This window comes from Chanodichthys erythropterus, chromosome 8, assembly GCF_024489055.1.
Source record: "Chanodichthys erythropterus isolate Z2021 chromosome 8, ASM2448905v1, whole genome shotgun sequence".
Taxonomy (NCBI): Eukaryota; Metazoa; Chordata; class Actinopteri; order Cypriniformes; family Xenocyprididae; genus Chanodichthys; species Chanodichthys erythropterus.
Window position 1 is genome coordinate 41880410 of NC_090228.1, and position 10766 is coordinate 41891175.

General features: G+C 33.2%; 1 protein-coding gene across 1 annotated transcript in view; it reads left to right on the plus strand.

Moving 5' to 3' along the window:
* LOC137024952 (uncharacterized) overlaps positions 1-6997 on the plus strand; it is a 55468-nt gene extending 48471 nt beyond the window's left edge. Inside the window, exons 9-11 of the transcript XR_010895801.1 lie at positions 5649-5766; positions 6522-6841; positions 6945-6997. The gene's annotated coding sequence lies outside the window, so the exon portion shown is untranslated. The remainder of the gene's footprint in view (positions 1-5648; positions 5767-6521; positions 6842-6944) is intronic.
* The last annotated feature ends 3769 nt before the right edge of the window (positions 6998-10766 follow it).

The following is a 10766-nucleotide window of genomic DNA, read 5'->3' on the forward strand; positions in this document are numbered from 1 at the left end:
TCACTGCTATTATTTGACTGACAGACGGCAGCGGTTGCAGTTAAAAATCATAATTTGCGTTCGACTGAAGAAAAAAAGTCACCTACATCTTGGATGCACTGGGGGTAAGCAGATAAACATCAAATTTTCATTTTTGGGTGAACTATCCCTTTAAGCTAACTAATCCTTGAACGTAACCTGCTCCAGAGCAGGTTATGTTCAGAGAGCAAGTTGCTATGGCTACTTACATACCCTAAAAGTTACCTCTGTTTTTGGAACCGAAAGTTGAGGTTATCTGCTTACTCTTAAACATACCCAGGTATGTCACATAACCTGCTTTCTGGACTACCCCCCTGCTTAAGCAATCTATTGAATAAAGTGCTATGTAAACAAATGTGACTCGACTTTACTGGAATGCTAATTTGCAGAGTTTGTGCTAACACACCTATGTTATTATGATCAGATGCTTTTCTAATGCATTCTATGAAAAAAAAATGCTGGTTTTTTTTTCGTACTGAGAGGAAAGAGGGCAGCACATTTACATATTTATCTAAAAGTCACTAAGCAGTGTGGGCGGTGTCGGATGTTCGATAACAGTATTCCCTGCTCACGTATTTCGAACTTTATTTTACCCCTAAACGAAGAACTTCATTTCAAGCATATGTTTTGCGGTGTGTATTTTGATCTTAACACCTTTTAACCTTATTATTTATTATTCTCAGGTTAGGTAAAGTAAGTCAAGTCTGGCCTAAATTATAAGCATTTTAAATTACTTACAATTTGGTCAGAAGACTCCTCTATGGTACATTCTTATTCAAAGAATAAGCTAAGGTAGGCAGCTTTTGTAATCAATTAAATTTCTTTTAATTGGTTACTTTTATAATAAACAAAAATGTAAAGGCAAATAAAACTTCATCATTAAAGTATAAAATACAGTAATCACTCTTGAGTCAAAGGTGTAGTCAGCTCTGGGCCTCCCATCTTCAGCTTGGGGTTTCTTGTCCTCAGCTCTGGGCTTCTAGGCGTCGGGGGTACTGACGTATCAGTATCCGAAGAGGCAATCAACTCATCAGTCTTTTATACTCGTGCTGTTTATTGCAGACGTTGGGTTATCTTCTTGATTGACGTACGTTGTAACTTTCCCAAAGTTTCCAGACACTTCTCAAGGCCTCGCAGGTGCAAACTGTCTGGCTTTTGTGTCCTTGAACTCCAGTAAACTCAGCCAAGATGGCTGATGTCCTCATAAGGTTCTAGGAGTGGCCCCTGCAGAATTTAGCTGCAACCCACTCAAGCTCACCTGCCTAGAAGTAACTGACACAACGACAGTTTACAACAACTTTTACATAAGTTGAAGTAGGAAAGCGTAGGATGTAGTGTAAGCTTTGTGAACTGCAAGAATTTTACACTTTCTTTGTACGTTGAATACGGAAGGCGGTGTGGTGGAAGCTCAATATATGACTTCATAACTTATTTAAATATTTAATAACTCTTATTAACCCCCTGGAGCCGTGTGGAGTATGTTTATGATGGGTGGATGTTGATGGAAGCTTTTTCTTCAGCTCATACCCGTGACCCCCATTCACTGCCATTATAAAACTTGGATTGCTTGAGGGTGAGTAAAGTTTGGGCTAATTTTTATTTAAAAGTGAACTAATCCTTTAAAGACAAATTAATACCAGGAATAAATAGGATCTAGAACACAAACAACAATTCTGGATTTTAATTAGAGTGTTAATTGATAAACATACATTAAAATAAATAAAACTACTTACCTTTGAAATCATTTATAAAATTAGCTCGAATACAGATCTTGTCCGTACTCTCCTTTATATAAAACACAGCCTCTTCAATGGGGGTGCGTCCGCCCTTTGATCTCGTAATGCTCCTTCTCACTAAATGAACAAAACACTGAAGATGAACATCTAAAGCTACATGATGTCCAACAAAAACTTAAAAAAAAATAAATATAAAAATGTGGGGGTTTTTTGCATGTTACAGTTGTAAATTAAAGATATTCATTTTAGATGAAAAAAAAAAATCTGCATCTCAATTAAAGATCAGTGCTTTACTGTCAAATTTCCAACAAATAAACATGTAGCATTATTAGTAACTGTACTTATTGCAAAACTATAGTAATATGATTAAATTATTTTTATGATTCACTGTGACGGAGGAGGGGTTTAGTAGTGATGGGAAATGCAGATCTTTTTTAGACAACGGACATCACTGATGACTCTTCGAACTACTTCGAACAAATAGTTTGAGAATCATTGAGAGATTAGGTTGTATTAACTCCAGCGTTTTCCATAATTTTTTGGTTCCAGAATATTTTGTTGAACAAAATATTTTTGTATCTGCATATATATCAAAATGAAGATCAAAACGCAGATGGTATTATACACCTCGACAGCTTACAAATTTCGTGCAATAACACGAGGGCTTTTGATTTATATGCTTATTAATGTTTGATGATCACGTTTGATCGTTTCCACCTAATGACTGCGTCTACAACTCTGCCCTGGGATCGATTGTTTCTTCCTGGGATTCTGTGGTTATTCCGACGATGCATAAAAATAATAGCTCCATCCGCAGTTAGAACACGGAAACCCCTCTTTGGTCGGAGATGAGTTATCAAAGCCAAAATTATTAAACTTTAAAATAGCATAACTGGGGCACTTTATTTAATATAAATTGAGAACTTCTCGTGTATTTCCGTAAGCTCTCGGCCATTTCCGTGGGTGCTCCGGAATCAGCGCGTCGATGCGTTCTAATGATATTTCTTTCAGGTTTCTCCCCCGAGTAAAGTGCCTTGCTTTTATTACATAGCAGTGTGATCGTTCTTAAACGACAACAATATCATAACTCTCACCAATAATTCATAAAGAATGTTTGTATCACATTATAGCATAAGACAATATGCCACTATAACGTTAAACTGCTTGATTCAAAAGCGATTATGATCGCTCAATAGTGAGAATTAAAGTTACATAATATCCACTAACACAACATTAACTCACAATATTATCGATGTAAATTAAAATTAATACATATAAAAACCAAAATACCAGCGATATTTTACTAAAGGGTTTAACGGTCTCCATTTCCTCTCACCCAAACACTTCACTAACTTAATGCAAATTAAGTTATTGATATTAATGATCACTTATGTGAAAAATAATTTAACGTAAGTTAATAATTAACGTTATATATAAGATAACTACTTACTTTTATTTGTTGTGCTCCCTCTGTCACTTTTTCTGAAGACCTAGATGAACTGCTGACAGGATTTTGCCCGCGAAAATTCTGAGGCACCCGCCAATGTGTGGCGGGAAAGTGATCACGTGAACAAGTTTAAGGAGTAATATTAATTAAATTTATGAAAATTTAATTATTGATATTAATATGATCACTTATGTGAAAAATAATTTAACGTAAGTTAATAATTAACGTTATAAGATAACTACTTACTTTTATTTGTTGTGCTCCCTCTGTCACTTCTTCAGAAGACCTAGATGAACTGCTGACAGGATTTTGCCCGCAAAAATTCTGAGGCACCCTCCAATGTGTGGCAAAAATGATCACGTGAACAAGTTCAAGGAGTAGGCTAATATTAATTACATTTATGAAAAATAATTATTGATATTAATAGGATCACTTATGTGAAAAATATTTTAGTTAATAATTATAGATGAGATTACTTTTTTGGTATTCTATGTGATGAATGTATTTCTCTCTCACAAAAAGGTTATTAGGCTGGCTTGAGAAAGCCAACATTTTGTTATACTATTTAAAGTATTAATATTAATAATAATAATAATAATAATAACATCACCATCATCCTCATAATAATAATTAATAATCCTATACCACACGTCCTTGAACACCATGATTGTTTATACACAAACACGTTTGAGACAGAGGAACTGTCGACTATATAACTACATACACGAGTCCTCCTATACCACACGTGTATTGGACTAAAATTTCAAAGGGTGAAAGTGGGTCTACCTTCTTTCAAAGGGTTTAAATTCGGCTGCGGCAGTGGAGAACAGTGCTGAGGTAAAACAAACAAACAAAAAAACAACAACAGAAAAACAGCTGGCTCAAGTCATTTTCATGCAATTCACACTACTTTGCTCCAGTGCTTTAGTACTTCTTAAGATAATGAAGATAATAAAATGGTAACTAAATCGTGTCTCAAAATAGCCCAGTTGAGTACACCAAGATGTTCTTAACATTATCTTAAGAAGTACTAACAAAGAATTTTTAGTCTCTTAAAGTACAAAATTAGTGTGTGAAAATAGAGCACTTTAATGTGGGCTGGTGTGGCTACAGTGCCAGGGCTGAATTTTTGTCCCAGTCTGCCTCTGGCTGTAGCTAGCACTAGCAGATTATTATTATTTATTATGCAAATGTAAATGTAATATAAAAATACAGTACAGTAATCAAATATTCATATTCATACATTCTTAAAAAAAAACAATTGTTTAGTCAAAAATTCAAGTAGGTCCATATTTTAAAGCTCTTTCTAACTTGTACTTGGCCTGAGCATTTATTACAATAAAGATAATTACAGGTAAGACAATTTTTTCTTTCTTTTCTTTTTATAGCATTTGTTATGAAAAATAGAAACACAGTTAGAAACTATAGCTACAAAATGGAACAGTTGTAATATAAATCTTTAGTGAAAAATCTATTCCCTTAATATCTATTATAAATTCTACAACTCAAAATTTGCCACAATAAATACAATAGAATAAATTCTAGTAAATGTGGTCATCATGAGAAGTTTAAAAAGCTTGCAGTATGCTTTCCTGAACCACTGATTTGAAACCTATGAGAATCAAAGCTTGATGAAGAAGTGTCTTGAAATTGCCATTCACTGGATTTTGTGGAATAGTCACATGAACTGTTTTAAATACATTTTTAGCAGCTTTCTGGGCATTGGAAAAGGGAGTGTTATTGCTGTCTATGGAGGCCTCACTGAGCCATCGGATTTTATCAAAAATATCTTAATTTGTGTTCCAAAGATGAACGAAGATCTTACGGGTGTGGAACGACACGAGGGTGAGTAATTAAAGAGTTAGTTCACCCAAAAATGAAAAAAAAAAAAACGTCATTTCTTACTCTCATGCCGTTCCACACCCGTAAGACCTTCATTCATCTTCGGAACACAAATTAAGATATTTTAGTTGAAATCCGATGGCTCAGTGAGGCCTGAGCAATGACATTTCCTCTCTCAAGATCCATTAATGTACTAAAAACACATCTAAATCAGTTCATGTGAGTACAGTGGTTCAATATTAATAATGCCACAATTTCATTGAGTAGATATAACTTATTACTTTTTATAGTGCAAGGGTTAAAACAGGCAGCTGGAAGTTGAAATGCATGGCTTCAACCCATAGTGGTAATTAACACATTAATTTATTAGTTAGTACTATGCTGATAGGGAAGTAATCCATGATTACATTTAATTCATAGCAATGTATATAGACTTAATCTGTTCATCAGATTCTATATTAGCTGCTGATAGTAATCATTAATAAATTGTTTAGTTATTTATTGGTCATACATTAACTCATGATTATCTATGCATTAGTTAAGCATGTATATTGTGTACCCATATTGTAAAGTTGTACTACTTTTTTTTTCTTTCTCTTTTCTAGGCTCATATATGTCTGTCAAAGTGATATCAGTTTTATTTTGTGACTATGATGGCTGGTGAAAAAAAAACATACAAATCATAACCTGGTTTGCGAGGACAATTTACACATACACATCATGGTATGTAAGGTCATTTTTTAAATGTATACACATACACAACATGGTTTGTAAGATCATTTTCTGAAAATTTTAAAAACTTCATATGGGCATCAATTTATGCCTGAAAAGAACATATATGGCCTCAGTGTCCTCGTAATGCTGGTGAGTAACCTGACATTTTGTCATTGTAAACCACATATGCCAGTTCACACACACACACACACACAGACACACACTCTCCTCTATGAACTCATTATCACTACTTTAATTAAAGGTGAAACAAATTTAAAAATAACATATAAATAATATAACTAGATATTGTCCTAGTTTTGTAGCACTTCTGAAAAGTAGAAAGGTCATTTGCATTGTTATACTATTTAGATACTTACTATATTTATTTATATATATTTATTTATATATGTAACAATGTGCAGAAAGATATGTCCAAACTTAATTTTTTAGTGTTTTTTAAGTGTTTTTTGTTGACACAAAAATGAATGTTTATTAAATGACTGTCTTATATTGTCATTCAGTAATTTGAAAATGTAATTCTTAAAAAATACTTATACAAACTTTTAAAAAAAAAATCTAAACTGGTAATTTGAACTACAATATTGAAGTTTTGTTAAAAGAGAAAGTTGTGATAATTAATTTTAAGTGCAATAACCACAGCTTAAACATAACATGTATATGCAAGGCAGTGTCTTTATGGTTCCAATGCTTAATTTAATTTTAACCTTAATTCTTCTTTTTAACACTTTGATTCTCCTTTACAGACGTGGATGACAATCTATAAAATGATATATGCACAATGTTTCAAGCCTAAAACTGGGTGCAAAGTGCCATAAGGTAAGAGTAATATTTACTGTTGAAATACACTTGATGATAACTTTCTTTGTCCCCCTTACCTTAAAAACAGGACCCCAGTGCACTTGCATGACATCTGTGCAAAAGTCAAGAACCGATCAAGCTCATGAAGTCCTTCAGATCAAGAATGACCTGCATCAAGGAGCTGGACTACAGCTAGAACACAAAATTGACTGACAGAAAGTCCCAAAGTGCTTCCACTCTGTGATGTCCTAAAAATTGAAAAAAGGTGTTAGTTTTAAGATCGATATGGGAGCTGATGTTACCGGTCCACTATTTGCAGCTGCTGTACTAACCTTTTTTTTTTTTTTTTTTTAATTTCCCAATTGTAGGTGAATGTTAAGGTGCAGATTATCAATACTGAAAGTCAAGGATACAACTTTATTCAAGATGGACGGCTCCTTTCCAACGCAACAAGAGATGATCTGCTTTCTGCTTTTATGTCCTTTATTTCTCTAAAATCTTGAGCACAACACATTTTAAATCTTATACTGGTAATTATTCCAGTGTTCTTGTTGCTGTTGTCACATTTCCTTGTATCTTTAAAAATATGAAGAGTTAAAACATAGGGAATTTTAATATTATAGAATTGTGTACTTTACAAAATTCCCATAGTACATTAAAGTAAAGCTCTATAAGGAATGTTAACTTCTCAATTTCTTTCAAAGCTTTGACTATCAAACAGTGTCCCTTAATCCTCTTGTCTGTTGACACTATACAGTACTCAATGGCTCAGTTTCACAGAGAGGACTCTGCACTAATGTTAAGTCATGGCTTAATTGGGCTGTTTAAACAACTTTTTAGAGGTAATGAAATAATAATAAAAAAAATATATATATCTTTGTTTCTCTATGCACTGACTTGATTTGTATCATATACAAATTAAGTTTTGTAATGTTAAGCTGTTTTTACTTAAAATTATGAAGTATGTAATTCCATCTAAGTTAGTATGTCAACTTGTCTGTGCATTTAAAACTTCTGCTTCAGATTGATTGCAACGCTTTATATTAAGGTTTGATGTTAGCATTTGCTAAAGCAGTAATAAACCATTGGTCTCATTCACACAAGTCATGTATGCAGAAATTTGAATGATTTTAAAGACAAATCATGGTTCATTAGTTCATATGTTTCATTAGTTTAAATGTATTCTAAATGAACAAATATAAGATCACACAGAACCAATTGTATGCAAAAATCACACTCTATGGCCTTATGTTAAGATACATTCCATCCTTACACAACTAATATGTAGCATTAAATAACCTATAATCCATATATAAAATTATACAGTAAATATTAAACAATTTAATGTAGTCTTATACATTTCTTCATATACAGTTTAAAAAGTAAAAGCTGCATCATGTTCAGCTGTGAGGTTTCTCTGAAACAGCTTAAATATACAACCATGTTTAATTTCAGCCCATTAAAATGCAAGCTCCAAAAATACAAGCATGGTTAATGCAATGCAAATTTTTTTGTGCAATTCAACATGCTTTTTGTTTCAAAAACATATGGCATTGTATTATGTCCATCAAAATAAAATGGAAAAAATGTCAATGGTGTAGATTATAGTACTCGATGTCTGCATATAGTCTGAAATCTATAAACCATTCTTGTAATATATATTTCAAATTTGAATTATTTTAATCAAATCAAATTAATAAACACAAAACAGGTAAGGATACATCTAACAATAACTCAATAAAAGTGAATGGTAAGAAACAGATAAGAACAAACAAAGTACAACAAGTGACTCTGTAATAGGCTCATTCTATGGCTTTCAATGCAATTCTTTAAAGCCCTGACTTATCAAGCACTTTGTTCGATGAATGCAATATTTACAGATTCTTGAAATGCAATGAAGTCATTACTTCCTCCAGATACCCATCATGAGATTGCTCCACAAACTCTTATAAAGAAATGTAAGACTGATTAAGGTAATGTACATTGAATTTATTCTAAGTTGTTACTGAAAACATTTTCTAATTTTGTGATTTGATAACTTTATTTTACTGCTTTCCCCCCTTCTACTAATAGATAACTGCAACCTTGTCACTACACTTTTTTTTTTTTTTTTTTTGTACCTGGGATGTGCCACACTGGACTCTAACCCATCACCTGAAAAGTCCAGGGTTTGTTTTTCACCACACTGAAACACTTACAGGACCTCAGATCAAAGGTGAGAATGTTCACACACAAGGATTAGTTCATATGCCTGCCAATTAATAATAATCAATCAGCACCTGATCTCAATTAGCAGTAACTAAGGGAGAGGAAAGGGTATTGTGTTACTTTTGTCTTCCTACAGCAGGTAAGATTGTGTCACAACTTGTTTTTAAATTCACTTTATTTATTTGTTTTTCTTAATATCATTTAATATATAAAATAAAGTAGTTGTGTTACAAAAGAGTTTAAAACATCTAAATTTTGAGTGTTGTTTGCAATGAACATTTAGTGACAATGGCTGCTTTGAAATGTTTGTGTTTTAAACACAAACATTGAAAGTTTTTGAAAGTTTTGGGTAACACTTTAGATTACAGCCCGGAAAGTACTGCATAATTACGAGGAATTTACAGCATAACTTTCAATAATTATAGTGTAACTATACAGTAAGTATGTGTAAGTATAGGGGAACAATATGTAAAGTATTGGGAATAAAGGGGTAACAACCAGGAAAATAACAAATTATTTATACTGTAAATATTTTATATCTAAGGGGTACTTATGACATATAACTAAGGGGTAAGTATGACATTACGGGCCGTAAATTAAAGTGGAGCTTGTTACCCTCTTATTTCATGTAGTTACAGGGTAAGTATGACATTACGGGCCGTAAATTAAAGTGGTGCTTGTTACCCTCTTATTTCATGTAGTTACAGGGTAAGTATGACATTACGGGCCGTAAATTAAAGTGGTGCTTGTTACCCTCTTATTTCATGTAGTTACAGGGTAAGTATGACATTACGGGCCGTAAATTAAAGTGGTGCTTGTTAGCCTCTTATTTCATGTAGTTACAGGGTAAGTAATTAATAAAATGCAAACAATCTGATATCACTGACTCCAAAACCTTTATTTGAAAAACAACTTTATTAAAAACAGGTCTACAACACTTAATATTCATTTTTTTTTTTTATCAACTTTTCATTTCAAACTCTAAAGTCCTGACAGAAAGTAACAAGTTTTGTCTGTTTTTTGGTTGTTGTTGTTTCTCACTTGGCTTCCACCTGCTCTTGTTTCTCAGCTGATGAATCTTAAGAAGGAATCCCGTTGCTATTCTGTATTATAAGAAAATACAGTAAGTTACACCCCGAAATTTTCTCATGGTTTAGGCTATTCATCTTTTCGCTTCCGACCAGCTGTCACCAGCGCCTGCATGAGAGTCGACTTCGCGTTCGATGAAGCACATTGAAATGAGATTCGTGTGAAACTCGCGCGAGAACTGCCGTCTGTTATTCTGTCGTTTGTTTCTCATTCTCATTATCTGTTATTCTGTGTATTTTGTTGTGAGCATTACTAAAAAAAAAAATAATAAAAAAATAAAAAACTGACAGCATCCAACATCTGCGTGAGTTTCTCGGCACGCCTACGTCACGCTCGAAGTTACGGCAAGCATGAACTCTCAACCCTCGTATGCACGCGCAAGGAGACACCTGGTCGAAATTTTTTAAGATATTCAAATATTTGGTATTTTTCTTACAAATACGTATCGTTTCACTTCAGAAGACATCGATTTATCCATTAGGGTCGTATGGATTACTGTAGTTATTGCTGCTTGTGCTGTTTGATGCTTCGACCTTTAGGAACACGTGAGCTTGCATTATAAAGCGTTCCCAGATGATTTATTTTTTTCCTAAAATCCTTTTTGTGTTCATCTTAAGAAGGAAAGTCGTATACATCTCAGATGGCATGAGGGTAAATGATGAGCACATTTCCGAGTGTTCTGTATTTTTTAAATACAGAATAGCAAATGGGATTCCCTCTTAAGATTCATCAGTGGAAAAAAAGAAAAAGAGGAACAAGAGGAGGAGGAAGCCAAGCAAGAGAAACAAATAAGAAGTGTTTTAACTTTAAATCTGTTTTGAAATTAGTTGTTTTTCAAATAAAGTTTTCCAAGTGATATGACTGTTTGCGTTTTTATTTTTTTATTTTTTTAT